This window comes from Ictidomys tridecemlineatus, chromosome 3, assembly GCF_052094955.1.
Source record: "Ictidomys tridecemlineatus isolate mIctTri1 chromosome 3, mIctTri1.hap1, whole genome shotgun sequence".
NCBI lineage: Eukaryota > Metazoa > Chordata > Mammalia > Rodentia > Sciuridae > Ictidomys > Ictidomys tridecemlineatus.
This window is the reverse complement of record NC_135479.1, coordinates 215,261,566-215,275,601: the sequence shown is the minus strand read 5'-3', so window position 1 is coordinate 215,275,601 and position 14,036 is coordinate 215,261,566. Positions and strand designations below refer to the sequence as shown.

Below are 14,036 nucleotides of genomic sequence, written 5' to 3'. Positions count from 1 at the left end.
AAGGGAGTCTCTGAAAATCCACAGCAAGCTTCAGGCACTGTGAGATGGACGCCCCCTGAGGTCAGGGACAGGAGGAGTCACTAACACCCACTCGGCATGGTGCTGGAGGTGCGGCCAGCTCAGTGGGAAAGGGAGGAGAGAGCCAAGGCACGTGACCAGAAGCGACATCTTCAACTGCAGGGGATGAGTTCATCGAGGCAGAGAATCTGGCGGAATTTAGAAAACCAGGCAGCTGCCACGGTGAGTGGAGGGTGCAGCAAGGCCACAGAAGCAAGGCCGGTGTCCAGGCGCCAGCTGTATTTCTACTAGCAACAGCCACCAGAAATGACCACGCAGACCAGGCCACCTGGGAGGACAGCAGGACGTGCTCAGGGTGAGGGCACACAGGGAGGTTGGCACTCCTGGAGCAGGGGCCAGAAAACGGGGCCCTCAGGAGGGGGACGGGCCGTCTCCGTGGGAACCAGCACCAGCCACCCAGCCGACCCAGCCTTCAGCGCGTCCCAGCCAAGACCAGAGGTTCTCTTCCGGATGGGATTCGATAAACTCGTTCTGAAATCCATACGGAAATGCAGCGTCCCAGCAGCCCAGTGGTGGGGGAAGGAGCCTGGGGCACACGCTGCCTGCGTGCCAAGGCTCACGGCACTGCACCAGCCGGGGCAGCCTGCTGGCACGGGGCCCAGGAGAGGGCACTCCCCACACGCTGACCCGAAGGAGGGCCAAGGCAGTGCAGTGGAGAAAGGACCCCCAACAACAGAACTGAGCACAAGGCCGTGGGGAGGCACAGGACCCGCGCCGGTGTCATGGGCAGACCTGAGCGCGTCCTGGACGGCAGGCACGTGACTCCAGGTTAGGCCCACGGACTGTCACTGAAACCTCTGGCACAGGAGCCAAAACAAGTCTGTTTCTTTATTAAGTTACTGCCTCAGGCATTTTGTCACAGTAAATGCATAGAGGAAGAAGGTAGATGGTGGCTCCAGGGCTGGGGGGCAGGAGCTGGAGGCTGCTGCTGTGCGCTGGACTTTGTTCGGGGATGAGGAAGCTCTGGGGAAGATGGTGGTGCCTCCTCTGAGTGCCCCTGAAACAGGCCTTCGGCAGGTTGAATTCTAAGATGTGTAAATCATTTCTTTTTTTCCTAATTCAATAAGAGATGATTTTTTAAATTTTTCTTAGTTGTAGAGGGACACAGTACATTTACTTTATTTATTTATTTTTATATGGTGCTAAGGCTCGAACCCAGTGCCCCACACGTGCCAGTCGAGCGCTCTACCGCTGAGCCACACCCCAGCTCCAAGACATGATCTTTTTGAAAAAACGGCATCTTGATCAAAACCACACACCAGTGCCAGCCCCACCCTGTGCTGTGTGGTCCTAAGGGTGGCCCTGCTGCCTGGCAGGGAGGACGGTCCAGCAGCGCACCAGGCACGGGGCCTCCTAGGACTTGGGCCCCTGGACCCTGCGCCCCCCCACCCCGAGGCTCTGAGCAGCAGCCCCGCTTGCCCTGCCGGACGCCCGTCTGACTCCCTGGCATCTCGCCCGGGCGGCAGCCTCTGACCGGCGCCCAGCCCCCCTGCGCCCTCCGCAGCCTCCCAGCCCCCACTGCCATCGATTTCTAATTCTGAGAACAGTGTGTTTACAGTGTCACAAGATGGATCCGTGCCCTGGCGGGGCCCACAGGGACATGGCAGGGCAGACGCCAGACTCCAGGTGAGGCCCGGGCTGAGGCTGTGGGCTGGGCTGCCTGTGGGGTCCGGGGTGCAGGGGAAGCACCAGCCCCTTCCTGGGTCCGCAGGGCTGGTCCCGGCCGAGGTAGCCAGGCGCTCCCCGCCTTGGGCAGCTGTGGCCCCTGTGGCTGCACCTGGGTGGCCAGTGGGGGTGAAGCCCAGGGTCTGACCTGAAGCTTCACGTCCTCTGGGATTGCTGACTGAGCCCAGGCAACTGGTCCCCAAGGCATCCTGCAGGGGGTCAGCTTTCCCTCGACGCCTGCCCTTGGGAGAGGGGCCAGCACAACAGCTGGACTCTGGCCGCCCCCTTCAGACACTCGTGGGGGCGTGGGAGAGCGAGCGCTGCTGGGAATCCAGGAGGCCCGGTCCAGTCCCAGCCTGGCCACGAGCCAACTGCACCCTGGCAGCGGGGCCCTGGCCAGGCCACGTGGACAGCCTGGAGCTAGAGGGGTCAGTCCCGAAGCCCAGCTGCTCTCGAGGCCTCCTCTGAGCATCCCTGTGAGCCGCCTGGCCCCGCTGACCTGAGCTGGTGGCCAAGATGGCGTCCTCCTGCTCCAGCCCTGGCCTTTCTCAGCCTCTCCCACCTGTGCCCTGGGCTCCCACTGTCACCTCCTCACGAGCCACCGGGGACAGCGGCCAACCTGAGAAGAGAAGCCGGGTCACCCAGGTCATGTAGCAGAGGGGCCTCATGGAGTCCCCCAGAAGGCAACCAACCTGTGGTGACAACTTCGGGAACAACCCCGGGACGACTGGACCTGAGTCCCAAGGAGCCTGAGCCAGAAGACCTGTTGGCAGGCCTGGGTCCTGTCCCACAGAGGCCTGGCCATCACAGCAGGGCCAGCGACTGGCCACGTCCACCTCCGTCCTGTAGCTTGCCGTTTCCGGCACGTCGCGTGAATAGGGTCATACGGTGCAGCCTGGCGGGCCTGGGCTCCTCATTGGAAAGGTGTGTGAGACCCGGGGGGGGGGGCCTTCAAGCCTGTGGGTACCAGTGGGTGCCACTGTCACCTGTTCACAGGCCTGAGCTGCCTCCAGGGTTAGGTGTCTAAACAGGGAAACTCCACACAGGCTCGCAGCTCCCGGGCCACAGCCAGAGGCTGCTCTGGTGTCCAGGCCCTGACCTGAGGCTCTGCTCAGGAGGAGGGTGGCCAGCAGCAACGCCCTGACCAGACGTTAGTGGACAGGCTGGCAGCCTCACTGGGTGCGACCCCAGCTCCTCCTGCTTCCCCAGCGCCCTGCAGGACCTCGAGGCGGCATCCTGGACCCTCCTCTCCCGGGGACCCCTCACCCAGAGGTGAGGGCATTCGCCCAGGTGGCCCAGGACAACCTTGTTGGGAATCCCAGAGCCCAACACACCCTCTGCCGCACAGGCCACATCTGCCCTGCCAATCAAGTGAGGTGCAGGGTTCCGTGAATGTGCCTTGGGGTCCTTCCCAGCCCACACACAGCAGAGGGCTTCTGCTAGGCAGGGACACTGGCTCTCCCAGCTCTGCTGGGAGGCGTCCCACTGACCTTCCAAGTCTGCTCTTCTATTTTCCCAGCTAATTCTCAGGCACCAGGGTGGCAATGATGTCACCAACAGCAATGACACATTGGTTATTTTCTTCAGGACTCTGCCCCGAGGAGGACGGGCTGTTTACTTTGAGGTGATGGGCCAAGAGCTGGCGACGGGTTCCACACGTCCTGAGACCGCTGCCTAGGAAGTGCTGCTGACCAGCCTCCTGCACGCAGGGTGAAGTCCATGCCGAGCCAGCTGAGATCGTGGAGTGACCAACAGCGTGGCCGACAGTGTGCAGAGAGGCCTTGTCTTGTCTTGTCTTTGGAGTGCCACAGATTCAGGGCTGGAACCTCATGAGAGTCCCCATCTGGCCACAGAGCACAGTGTTGGCTGGGCAAGGAGAGACGTGTGACCACAGCTGACGGACTCATGAGTCAGTGGGGACAGGACAGGAGGTAGAGCCAGACTGAGCACCTCACCTGGGCCACAGCCCTCGGGGCTCACCTGGCAGGCGGCAGAGCAGCCGCGTCTTTGGCACCAGGGGCCTTCTCCTGGGAATGCAGGGGAATGTGGGGGGATGGGACTCGCTGCTCCAGAGCCAGGGCTGTGACATCTGCTGTGGCCACACTTCCAAGTCATGGTGCACTGAGCCGTGAGCCCCACAGCTGGCCTGGCTCAGTGACTGCCCATGGGACAGGGTGAGCTGGACACATCCCTGTCGTCACGTCAAGAGAGGAGGCTGCCTTCACGTGTTTCAGAAGACAAGAAGGGCTCTTCGGAGCTTTGATTTCTTGGAAAATACCACACACAGCAAAGATTTGCACACTGTTGCAGAGTGTGCACATATCACAGAATGACGGGAAGCGTCCTGGCCTGGGACATTCTCATCAGTGGACCCTGAAGCTCGCGGAGAAAGGCGGCAGAAGGGAGCCCAGGCTTCTCCCGGTGACTAAAACACTCAGGGTCACTCCAGGGAACCTGGGCTTCACGAAATGACCACTCAGAGACAGAGAGACCTTTTCCTTTGGGGGCCCTGTGATGGCTCCTCTGACCCTAGGGGTCCACAGAGAGAGAGAGCAAGGCGGGCTGACCCCTTTTATTGAGGAGAAGCCATTCAAATGAGGCCAGGGGTCAGGGTTCTGGGGGCTGAGTCTAGCTTCGTGATGTCCACTGTCAGCAGGTGGACTGACATCTAGGAAGGCCACACCCAAGGGCAGAGCAAGAGAAGGGGACACACAAGGGGTGTTTCCATGGGACATTATATCCCAAACAAGGGTTCAGCAAGGGGGTAACATCACAAAGGAACGAGCGTAGCCCGACCCTGGGGCTGCAGGAAGGCACGCCTATGCATGAAGACACATTTTATGACATTTTGTGACTTCCAAGATCAGGGCAGCCATCTAGAGCCACTTTGATGTGGCCAGATCACTTGGAAGTGACCAACAGAGCCTCAACGGATCAGAGAATGGAAATGCTGGTCACATAGTGTGATGGCCCCCCACAGATCCATGAGGGACTCTAGTTTTGAAAGCCCAGGTACCGTATATGCAATGTGTCCCTTGGCAGCTGTGCCTCCCTAGTGCCCCTGGTGTTGGTGAGCATGGGCCAGGCTGGACCATGGATCAAGCAGTCTCCAGATCCACAATGGCTCATTTCCATCCAGGCTCCGTGCCCAGGGGAGGTGACAGGTTTTAACTGCGGTCCTTACCCCAGGACCAGGCTGGCTGCCGGCACCGCCCCCAGGCAACACAGTTTCTCCCATTTCCTCCAACCAGGCCAGCCCCTGGCCAAGCAAACACCACGCCTCCTACTGTGCAGGGGTGGGGCAGCAGGTGGCAGCCCAGCATGGTTCTAGGAGTGACCATAGCATCTGGAGTGGCCATAGCATCTGGACCAGCAGAGCTGTCCCCCGTCAGAGCAGACACACAGGCATCGCCTGCCACTGGCCTGGCCTTGAGAGTCTGCAGGGCTGCAGAGGCAGGGCCCCCAACTGCCCAGTGCCCAGGGCGCCTGGAGATGTACACCTCTCTCTGATAGCCTGCATCCCTAAGGGTCAGGCCACTCCCCCGTCCAGAGAGCCACAGGAAGGCTGACCCTATTGCTCAGTGCAGAGCACTCCTGTGGGGTCTTGGCCACTCATCTGTCCCCAGCTTCCAAGGCCTGGCTGGCCTTGGCCCCTCCTCTGCAGACCCCAAGGTGGGCTTGGGTTTCGGAGACACCTGCAGGAGGGCAACATCCATGCTGGTGGGGCTGGCTGACTCTGGTCACAGCAGCCCCCAAGCCATTCCTGGTGCCCCAGGCCACCTGAAGGGCAGTGAAGGTCCAGTCACACTGCAGCCCTGAGGCTCCTCGGTGTCCCAGCTCAGGCAAGGCCCATGTGCAGTCCCCCTCTGGGCCCTGCAGAGTCAGAGCCGGGCCTGCCTTGCACAGGGAGGGCCAGAAGACAGGGCCCGGCAGCATGACGGCTGCTGCTGGGATTTCTGCAGTCCCTGAGCCGCCTCAGCTCCTCCTTCTCACAGTCTTGTGTCCAGGAGGCCCCATCATTCGCCGACCCAGGGAGGCCCAGCTCACAGGCTCCTGGGCACAGCAGGAGCCACAGGGTAAGCAGAGGCCTGGGGGCAGCAGTTCTGCGGTCTGTCCAGAGGTCAGCAGCACAGCTCTCAGCCTGGGCGCCCATCCACTCCCCAGTCTTAAGAAGCTGCACTCTCGGGGCAGCACGTCCAGCCAGTGTCCAGGTGGGTGCTGCCGGGCTGAGGATGGCCTCCTCTTGGTGGGGTTTTTCTGGCTGCCAACCCCTGCTCACCCAGATGGCTCAGGCCCACCTGCCACCCCTCCTCCTGCCCCCGGGGACGTGGGGCCTGGCAGACGTCAGGGAGGGCACACCTTCCAGGTGCAGATGGCCCCTGGGCCAGGACCAGATGGGCCCCTGGGCCACACTGGGAGGGGAAGCTCCTGCCCAGGGCTGCGGGAAGCACCAATGTTGCTGCTCAGCCTCCTCCAAGGTGTGTTAAAAATGGGACCAGCAGAGGCACCTCGTCCTCCATGCGCCAATGACACTGACAATGAGACTAAAAATAACAGGCGCTTCTCCTGCAGGCGAGAGTGCGAGCTCACGCTGCCTCCCGCTGCCTCCCGCAAGCGGCTCCCTCCCACACCAGCGAGGGGCACAGAGCCAGGCAGCTGGAGCCGCAGAGCAGAGCAGGGCCCTGGGCCCCTGGACCCCCAGAGATGGCAGCAAATTCCACCTGGCCAGCTGGCGTCACTGCCCACGCACACTTGGACCCCACAGGCCAGTGGTTTTTGGAGTGGACTGGGAAAGGGCAGCGAAGGGCCACTTGGGCCTGTCTTTCCTGCTTCAGAACTGCTCTGGACTTTCTCCTGGTGCCATTGGATGTCCTTGTCCAGTGAGGAGGCTGGCATGACGGGGCAGTGGGCATCACCTGAGCAGCACCAACCTTCCTCTCCCCTGGCTCATGGCAGAGGGGTCTCCAACCTAGAGCTAGGGCCACAGGCTCCAGAAGCTCCAAAGTCCCTCCTCCACAGGTCAGGAGGCCGGGAGCAGGGGAGGTAGTCCAGTGGGTGGTGTAGGCCAGGTGAGGCCCCGTGCCCTTGCTCCCCACCTGCTCGCCATGTCCACTGCCTTGTCGGGACGTGCCCCAGCAGTGCCACCTGGGAGCTCAGGGCTGGCACAGCCTAGACTGGAGCCCCTCACAAGTTCCTCCCAGTGGAGGGGCTGAGAGCCTCCTGCTCTCCTGCTCCTGCCCACTCCACATTCCCTGGCCACAGCTCCAGCACATGGACCTGGACTTGTGGGACTTGTCAGGCGACAGGTCCTGGGGGAGGCACAGGAATCTCAAGCCCAGAGAGCACCCAGGGCACCAGGCTTCCCCTGTCTTCTCCCATCTGCCAACATGTCCTCCCTGCAAAGTGGGGCAGGGCCTGGGAGGAGGTCGCTGAGCCACCTCTAGATGGGGTCTCTGCACTGGGGCCTGGCTTGGAGACAGTGTAGTCAGCGTCCCCTCCAACCAGCTGCTCTGGGAGCAAGTGCCTGGGGCAAGAGCCACGGCCTCCATGCAGGCAGCAGCTCTGTCCCTGCCACGCCTGCAGGGCCCCATGGCATCCACGTTGCCCAGTCTCTGCCCAGGCCCTCTGGAAAGGACCTGGTACCCAGAATGGGGGAGGCACAGGAACCTCAAGCCCAGAGAGCACCAAGGGCTTGAGCCAGTGTTGAGGGATGACTCTTGCTGAGGGTCACCAAGGACCCCACTCCTCTGGGCCTCAGGAGACCAGCCTGCCTCCAGTTCCCTGGCCATCTACTCCCAGGCCAAGGAGAGAATGAGGCCCTTGTGGGGACAGAAGCCCCTGCAGGCCAGGGTGCGCAGACAGGGCCCTGTCCAGTCGCGTTCCACTGTCCCAAGGTGGTCGCAGCAGCTTCTCGTCTCCCTTCCCCTCCCGGCTGTCTCCAGAAAGTGTTTGTGATCTGACTCCTGGAAAAACCATCTGATTGACAGGCTCCGAGAGATGGGCAAACCCCACGGCAGGGCAGGAGGCAGGGGTTTCTTCAGATCGCCTGCCAGGCTGGAATCCAGCACTAAGTGGGGACATGAAGGGCCCTGGAAAACTCTCTCAGAGCACGTGGGTGTCCAGGTGTCTGATGCCACAGAATCTTATTTTGTAGGCCCTTGCCCCAAGCAAATGGAGGCTTGGTCCAGGAGGTCAAGTTCAAGGGGGCTAGGGATTTAGCTCAGTTGGTAGAGTGTTTGCTTTGCATGCACAAGGCCCTGGGTTCTAATCCCCAGCACACACACACAAAAAAGGTCAAGTTCAAAAACAAAAAGGCTGCCTCCTAACACACACACACACACACACACACACACACACAGGGGCAAAAACAAAATCTACACCCACGCATGCTCACACACTCGCTCATACAGGCATGCACACACCAGCCCTTTCTCAGCACTGTGGGGTGTGTTGAGGACCAGTGGCTAACGAGTATTGAATAAATGAACACAAGGGACATGCTGCTAGGTTTCACAGTCGGACAGGAGTCCTGCTTAGCTCAGTGACCGGCAGAACACATCCACTGCCACTTCCACTGGCCACCCCATGAGCATCACAGTTGCCCAAGCTCTCAGCACCCCTGCAGCCCACAGCCATAGGCCCACAGGCCACCAAAGGGCTAGATCTGTGTGTAGGAGGAACGGCCTCTGAAAGGGACTGGTCTCCCTGCTCCATCGCAGCACTGGCCAACCAGGACACACCTGGACAGTCCCCTTGCTCTGCCCCTGCAGCATCCTGAGGCTCACTGAAGCTGAGTTCTGTGACCCTAAGGGTGGGAAACTGCAGCTGGACCTCAGGGCCCTCTCAGGACACTACAAAGAGCCCAAGGACACAGGCCTCACTGACACCACCCCATCTCAGTGTGGCCCTGCTGCCTGTGTGGGTCACACACGTGGGTGGGGCCTCACCAAGGTGTCAACATGGAGGATGGCTAACATCAGCTGCTCCTGGTCTATCTCTGGTCATCCGTGGGCTGCAAGGGCCTTGACCTGCTGAGATGTAGGCTTGGCCCTCCCCACAGAGGGTTCTAAGTCTGTGACCCAGGAGAAAAGAGCCTAGGGTGGGGACACCTGTAGAGGTGTGTTCTGGGCAGAGATGTCACAGTGAGGAGGTACTGGGAGCAGGAACCCTGGTGCCCTCCAGGACAGGGGGTACAGTGCCCTCAGAGAAGCAGAGGTGGCCCTGGAATGCTGCCACCTGTTGGCAGCAGCCAGGCCCCTGGGTGGCCCCGTGGCTCTGGGCCCCCACTCCTTGTCCTCACAGGGGAGGGCTGACTATAGACTGGGAGTCTTATGTGAGGATCTCCAAGTCCAGTTGCACCCCATCTGGGGCCTGGCAGCTAGTGAGGCTTTGACTTCATACCCCACCTCCTGGTGTCACATTGCCAGGAGCTGAGGAGGGAGACCCTGCTGGGCTCTCCCTGTGGCCTGCCTGAGCAGTGGCCCTCTGGGCACACAGAGGCATGCTGCAGAGCAGCTGGCCAGAGTTCTTGGCATGCACTCACGCTGGGCTGAGATGCTGCTCACATTTTTCTAGGTGTGTATAGTGGAAACAAAACCAAAATATTATCACAAGGCTAAGTTTGTTTTACAGCTGCTTATGATATATGACGGTGCTTGTTTGAGCCTCATCTAAACAGCTTCCCCGAGCTCCCAGCCACTTCCCCCCACACACACACTCCTGGCAGCTGAGTCTGAGGGTGACTCCAGAGATTCTCCATGCAGCACCAGGGGAGAGAAGCCCTGGCCTGAGAGGGTGGGGTCTTCTCAGCAGGAGACTGACATCCTGAGGCTCCAGGCCCAGTTTTCTCCTGGGCATAGTTGGACAAGTTCCAGTTCTTAGGGTAGAGATTGAAGGAGAGTCATTTTCTCAGCAGGGGTGTTATCTGCCAAGGGCTTGGGATTCCTGTATTTGCTGTGACTAACCTGACCATGCGGTTCTGAAGCTTTGGAACTTGTTTGTGGGAGGAATTTTGAAAAGTTCAGAGTTGCAAGCTGGAAAGACTTTAGAATGTTATAGCTTAACTGAAAATTCTGGTGGGAGCTCAGAAGACCAGGACTGTGGACAGTAAAGACTGGGCTCATAAGGTTGCAGAGCAGAAATAGGACACTATTGGAAACTGGACTACCGGCCATTTGTCTTATGTTCTGGCTATGAAGTTGTCTGCATTTTGCCCACATTCTGAGATTTTCTGTGAGGTTGAATTTAAAGGTGGTGGATTAATTAATGTGGTGGAGAAAATTTCAAGGCAGCTCAGCATTCAGGAGGTAGTGTAGATATTGCTGGTGGCTTCTAGCCAAGTTTACTTTGATAATCAGGAGTAGGAGGTAGAGCAAAAAAAATTTGAAAAACTTGCAGTGTGGCTAGAAAAGTTTGAGTAAAACTGAGGCCAAGGAAGATATGGTTATTAAAGAAATTATAACTACTACAGAAATGCTAAGTACTTTATCCAGAAACAATAAGAGAGATGGTTTTAGGGGATCCCAGGAATTGGCAAGACCACGCCCATCTAGGGTCAAGGGTGTAAAAGTAAAAATTCCTTTGGGAAGAGACCAGTGCACCCTGCATGAACAGGAGTTCCTAGCAACTTGTTTCACTATGCTGGGCTGCCCAGGCACTCAGAGGCTGCTGCAGCCATGGTCCCCGGAGATGTGATGCTGGTTTTGCAGAAATGCAGGATGCTAGAGGTAGGGGGTCAGGGAGGATTCCACTGAGATTTCAAAGAAAGGCCTCAGAGGCATAAGCAGCCTCTGTTGACTTCTTGCTCCTGCATCAAGGCCACTGTAAGCCATCAACTCTGCTCAGCTCCATGTGGTCCTCACAGCAGGACCTAGCTCACCAGAGGCCACATCTGCAGACTAGTAACAAATGCACCCCACATACACACACCACGAGCTGACAGGTGCTATGCAGAGCACCTCCCAGGGTCTTGCAGGAAGGCCTCTGCTGGGCTCAGCCATGATGGGCAGGCACACAGCCAGGAAGTCCCTGCTTCCCAGGAAGGTCAAATGGGAACAAAGGCAGCAGGCAAGTCACCCATGAGCAGGGGCCAGTTTCCAAAATGAAGCCCCAGGAAGGAAATTCAGCAGGCTAAGGACTGCTCTGTACCCTGATGAGACCTCAGGAACACAAAGTCCCAGGGCCTGTGGAATTGAACAGGCTCGCCCTGCTGGCCTGGCGGAGGAAACAGTAACAAGCTCAGAGCTTCTCAGCGGATGCAGGAAGCAGCTTGACAGGTCCCGCCTCTTCTGAAAATGCTGCACAGCCCGGAAGAGCAGGACCTGCTCCTGAACCTGGGGTCCACACTGAAAAGCCAACGCCTGGCCTAACTGGCAGAAGGCTTGGGTGAGCAGCTGTGGGGGGTGGGGGGGGCAGTGTGTGCATGTGTGCACACCCACGGCCATCTCAGGGAGGGCTGGTGGCACACACCTGGCAGTGTCCTGCTTACTATTTGGTGGCTGTGCTTTCTGGCAGGTGTTTCTCCAAAGACTCTGGAAAATCCTGAGTGCCTTCTCCAAGACCAAGGCCTGACGCAGTGAGGTGGGACCCAGCCGAGGGAAAGAGGGGAGTACCGGGGGAAGGGCTGCCCAGCCCTGCCTCTGTACTCAGCACCCGCCCATCTGGCAGGGGTCCTCGACTCCTCGCTGAGCCCTGGCGAGCAGGAACATGGCCGGGCACCATCTGAGGCTGAACACCGGGGATTCAGGTGCCCAAGCCACCCTCCGAGTACAGGTGGACAGATAGGCCCTGGAGCCCGATCCTGTCCCCACACAGGTGGCAAAGTGGTCTACACTGACCAGCAACCAGGGGCCTTCACAGTGGCCTCCGTATGGCCGCCCAACCTTATCTCCTAAACCTCGGGAGGACAGAGGGTGAGGGCCCCTGGCTGTGTGTCAGGGCCAGCATGCAGCCACATCACAGCTGGAGCCCAGGGCCTCTGAGCCAAGGCCCTCAGGCTCATGGCCCTGGGGCAGCCTCTCCCCAGAGCCCGGCTTCCAGCCAAGGCTCCCACCCCATCCAGGACAGATCAACGGCTGGACCTCGCCTGTGCCCACAGAGGGTGTGGCACTCCAGGTTGGTCTAGTGCTGAGAGGAGGGGCCGGAGCCCCAGGCACAGGTGGGGAGCACAGCTGACCCGAGAGCAAGGCCAGGCACAAAAGCTGCCCTTCACTAGAAGAGAACTTGGGAGCACAGAGCCTGGAGCTGGTCATGAGGTCCAGGGAACCAGCAACAGGCCACCGGCAGGGGACTCCCGAGCTCAGGCCCCACCAGGGCTTCTGTGCCAGTCAGGGATGTCCTGCACGTTTTGGCACTGGTCCTTGCCCAGGCTGCTCAACGGGCCATCGACTGTCCCTATCTGCGGTAGAAGCACCTCCTGAGGGAGTGATTTTGGAAGCAAGTGACTGAGGTCTTCTGACACCATCTCATGCCACATCTCTACTGCAGGGGACAGGTGCCCTCCCGCGGCATAGACCCCATGGCCCAGGCTCCACAGGGTCAGCCTCAGCGCCAGTCACAGCCTGGACTCCTCTCCACTTGGCTCCCTTCTGGAAGATGGGAGTCTCCTGCCCAAGCTGGGCCTGCTCACCTGCAGCCCGCAGTGCTGGGTCCTGTGGAGAGGAGCAGCCGGGGCAACAGCTTTCTTGTCACAGGAGCATCCTGCCTTGGGACTTTGGGCCTAATTCTGGGCCAAGAACAGACAGTTGCAAGGAGGTGGCCTTCCTCCCACCATCCCCAGGGCCAGGTCCCTGCTCCTGCTGGACACCTGCTGCCAGCCCCCTGCCACTGTGTGTACCCACTGGTGGTGAAAAGCACTTGCAGGACCTGCCACCTCATCAGGGGAACTTAGAGCAGAGACCATGGCCTGCAGTTGAGGGCAGCCCATGGACATCCATGTGGACAGTTCCTGCTGAGAAGTTCCAGACCTTGGTTTGTGGTCACTGGGTGGGAACTCGGGGGGTCCTGTCCGGCCAACCCCTCCTGGGACCTCGTGGCCTCCAGGAAAGATATTGGAAGCAGGGCTGGCTGACCAGTCAGGGCTGCACCCAGGCCCCCAACTCCCCATCCACCCAGGACTGCCTGAACAGATGGCCTCGACCACCCACTGCTGAAGAACTCTGTGGGCGTCTCACATCCCCTCAGCCCAGTCTTCACGGCTGGCAGGTGGAGCTGCGGGTGCAGGACATCCCTGTGGTGCCAGGAAAGCAGGGGCACAGTGGGGTCCTCTGCTCAGGGCTTCCTGGCCTGCATGCCCAGCCTGGCCGCAGGACAGACCCACTAGTGCCCCAGCCCCCGTGCACAGCCCCACCAACCCCCCCCCGCCCGGCCCCACTGACTACAAACCTCAAAGGGCAGCAGGGTGCACTGGACATGGCAGGCCCGCTGCCCTGGCCAAGTCTCTGACCAAGGTGGGGTCACGTGGTCAGGAACAGGGCTCTGACCAAGGTGGGGTCACGTGGTCAGTTCCCCTCGCTTAGCTCTCCTTGCTGCCCCACCTCCCTCCCACCTGGGGAGGGGAGGCCAGTTGGGTGCGCTGAATGGCATTTTCCTGCTGACTGGAACCCCCAAACTTGCACACTTCAGAGGGGAAAGGTCATCTGGATCAGGGCTTAAGGCTCAGCCCATGGCCAGCGGCTGCATCGCCCTGGGCTGGAGCTGAGGCAGAGCTTCACAGCAGCTGGACTGTGTGGCGGAGGAAGCCACTCTGCTCCTGGCTGCTGGGCGGACCCACTGATGAGGTCAGAGTCCCCATGACCCAACCGCCATCCCAAAGGCCCCGCCCCTGGACACTGCTGCACCAGGGACTAAACATCACAGCAGCCCTGGCTAGAGGTGGAGTGGACATTGCTGGGTGGGCCTGGAGAAAAGCTTCTACAAGAGAACAGAAGTGACCTTCCTAGTAAAAGTGACCCTTCCTAGTTCCTTTTGCCATTTGTTCTCGTTCCTTCCTCCTCCTGCCTGGAATGTGCATGTGATGGTTGGGGCTTGCTCGACCACACTCGAGAATGAGGACAAGTACGAGACAGTGGCGCCTGGGCTGCTGATGGCATCGTGAAGTCTTGCACTGCCACATTCACAGATGAGCTTCACATGGGATGGGTCTCCTCTCTCCTGCAGCACATGGCAGGGGCTGCCCAAAGATCACACCAGAACAGATGGCTGAATGAATGGGGTGGAGCTAGACATGGCCCTGCCAAGGGACAGGCTTGGGCAGGAGCTGGGCCACAATTGGGCGGGCCAGGCTGCTCCAGTCA

The 14,036-nt window shown here is 59.8% G+C and overlaps 2 long non-coding RNA genes across 2 annotated transcripts; one reads left to right on the top strand and one right to left on the bottom strand.

Moving 5' to 3' along the window:
- Positions 1–887: 887 nt before the first annotated feature.
- LOC144376547 (uncharacterized) lies at positions 888–3,362 on the bottom strand. Its single transcript, XR_013437128.1, has 2 exons — positions 2,436–3,362; positions 888–2,362 (listed from the first exon to the last, which is right to left on the bottom strand). It is a non-coding gene; the product is annotated as an uncharacterized LOC144376547 (long non-coding RNA).
- Positions 1,610–13,700, top strand: LOC120890420 (uncharacterized). Its single transcript, XR_005734642.2, has 2 exons — positions 1,610–11,127; positions 11,257–13,700. It is a non-coding gene; the product is annotated as an uncharacterized LOC120890420 (long non-coding RNA).
- The last annotated feature ends 336 nt before the right edge of the window (positions 13,701–14,036 follow it).